The sequence below is a fragment of the Carcharodon carcharias genome, chromosome 31 (assembly GCF_017639515.1).
Source record: "Carcharodon carcharias isolate sCarCar2 chromosome 31, sCarCar2.pri, whole genome shotgun sequence".
NCBI classification, from domain to species: Eukaryota; Metazoa; Chordata; class Chondrichthyes; order Lamniformes; family Lamnidae; genus Carcharodon; species Carcharodon carcharias.
Window position 1 is genome coordinate 8,267,961 of NC_054497.1, and position 2,975 is coordinate 8,270,935.

A 2,975-nucleotide genomic window follows, 5' to 3' on the forward strand; every position below is an offset into this window, starting at 1 on the left:
CGTCCTCGGATTGACAGCCGTCTTGGCCAATAGGTCCCCGCTCCTTTTCAAATGAACCAACCGTCATTCTTCATCCCACGTGAGCGTGCAGGGGTGGGTGGGGATTAATTGTGATCGACAGCCCTTGCCCCTATAGGCTTTCTGCATGTCGAGATTCCGGCGGTTGTTCGACCAATAGAAACAGCAGTTGGCGCTGGACGTCACGAAGAGGGGGCGGGGTTTCATCTTGGTCAAGGGCGCGCGATGGAAGCGGTTATGCTAACGAGGTGACCTCGAGACCCAAGAGGCGACCTGTAGGCTTCTGTTGAGAGCAGCACTTGCCTGCACTGCCACCAGCAGGTTGGAGTCCTGCCAAAATATTGGCAGGGAAAATAGAGGAAAATCCAAAGTTGTTTTACAAGTATATTAAGAGTAAGAGGATAACTAGGGTAAGATTAGGGCCCATTAAGGACCGTAGTGGTAATTTGTGTGTGGAGCCGGAAGACGTAGGTGGGGTTCTAAATGAATACGTTGTGTCGGTGTTCACAAGTGAGAGGGATGATGTGGGTATGGAAATCAGGCAGAAAGACTGTGATATAATTAAAGAAACTAGCATAGATAGGGAGGAGGTTCTAAGTGGCCTGGCAGGCTTAAAAGTAGATAAATCTCCAGGCCCGGATGAAATGTATCCCAGGCTGTTGAGTGAGGCAAGGGAGGAGATAGCAGGGGTGCTGGCAATAATGTTCAATACCTCTCTGGCCACAGGAGAGGTGCCAGAGGACTAGAGGACAGCCAATGTGGTACCGTTATTCAAGAAGGGAGGAAGGAATAAACCAAGGAACTACAGGCCAGTCAGTCTAACCTCAGTGGTGGGGAAACTATTGGAAGCAATTCTGAGGGACAGAATTAATCTACACTTGGAGCGGCAGGGATTAATTAAAGACAGAACAAAAACAGAATTACCTGGAAAATCTCAGCAGGTCTGGCAGCATCGGCGGAGAAGAAAAGAGTTGACGTTTCGAGTCCTCATGACCCTTGAGGACTCGAAACGTCAACTCTTTTCTTCTCCGCCGATGCTGCCAGACCTGCTGAGTTTTTCCAGGTAATTCTGTTTTTGTTTTGGATTTCCAGCATCCGCAGTTTTTTTGTTATTATTAATTAAAGACAGCATGGTTTTGTTAAGGGGAGGTCATGTCTGACCAATTTGATTACATTTTTCAAAGAGATGACCAGGTGCGTTGATGAGGGCAATGCATTTGATGTAGTCCACTTGGACTTCAGCAAGGCTTTTGATAAGGTCCCACATGGGAGACTGATAACGAAGGTAAGAGCCCACGGGATCCAAGGCAATTTGGCAAATTGGATCCAGAATTGGCTGAGTGGCAGGAAGCAGAGGGTGATGGTCGAGGGGTGTTTGTGTGACTGGATGCCTGTGTCCAGTGGGGCTCCACAGGGATCGGTGTTGGATCCCTTGCTGTTTGTGGTATATATAAATGATTTAGACTTGAAAGTAGGAGGGCTGATCAGTAAGTTCATGGATGATATGAACATTGGTGGGGTGATAAATAGTGATGAGGATAGCCTTAGGTTACAAAAGTATATATACGGATTGGTTAGATGGGCTGATCAGTGGCAAATGGAATTTAATCTGGATAAGTGTGAGGTGATGCATTTGATAGGACAAACAAGGCACCGGAATACACAATGAATGGTAGGACCCTGAGAAGTACCGAGAATCAGAGGGACCTTGGTGTGCATGTCCACCGGCCCCTTAAGGTAGCGGGACAGGTAGATAAGGTGGTTAAGAAGGCATGTGGGATACTTGCCTTTATTAGCCGAGGCATAGAATATAAGAGCTGTGAGGTTATGCTGGAACTGTATAAAATGCTGGTTAGGCCACAGCTAGAGTATTGCATGCAGTTCTGGAATCCGCATTATAGGAACACAGGGTGATCGTTGAATCTGCATTATAGGAAGGATGTGATTGCACTAGAGAGAGTGCAGAGGAGATTTACCAGAATGTTGACTGGGCTGGAGAGTTCTAGTTATGAGGAGAGATTGGATAGACTGGGGTTATTTTCCTTGGAGCAGAGGAGATTGAGGGGGGACATGACTGAGGTGTATAAAATTATGAGGGGAATAGATAGGGTAGACAGGAAGGAACTTTTCCCCTTGGTGGAGGGATCAATAACCAGGGGGCATAGGTTTAAGGTGAGGGGATGTGAGGAAGAATTTATTCACCCAGAGGGTGGTCGGAATCTGGAACTCACTGCCTGAAAGGGTGCAAGAGGCAGAAACCCTCATAACATTTAAGAAGTATTTGGATGTGCAATTGCAATGCCATGGTATACAAGGCTATGGGCCTAGTGCTGGAAAATGGGATTAGAATAGTTAGGTACTTGTTTGACCGGCGCAGACTCGATGGGCCGAAAGGCCTTTATCTGTGCTGTAGACGTGTATGAGTCAAAACTGCTTATCAAGCCAATGGGGAAATTGGGAGAGATGGATGGATGTCACTCATCCCTCACTGCCCTTGAACTGAGTGACTTGCTGGGTCATTGCAGAGGGCAATTAAGATTCAGCCACATTGGTGTGGGTCTGGAGTCACTTGTTTTGACTTGTCGCTGTGTCTTGATGAGGTTCTGCTTATTCTATGAGTGAGATGAGATGATTGGTCTATAGTTTTGCTTCAAACTATTTATTAAGAACTATTTACAAAAGAACTATTTATAAAAAAGAAAATGCTGGAAAAATTCAGCAGGTCTAGCAGCATCTGTGGAGAGAGAAACAGAGTTAATGTTTTGAGTTTGTATGACCCTTCTTTAGAGTGTATATGTGGAGGGAGAGAGGAAGGCTGTGGAGCCTGGAGAGAGTGTGAGTTTGCAGGGTCAGGAGAAAGAGAAAGGCTGCGTGGCCCAGGGAGAGAGAAAGAGAGGCTGCGGGGCCTGGGGGTTGGGGGTGGAGGGGAGGGAGAGGGAGGCTGCAGGGCTCAGGTT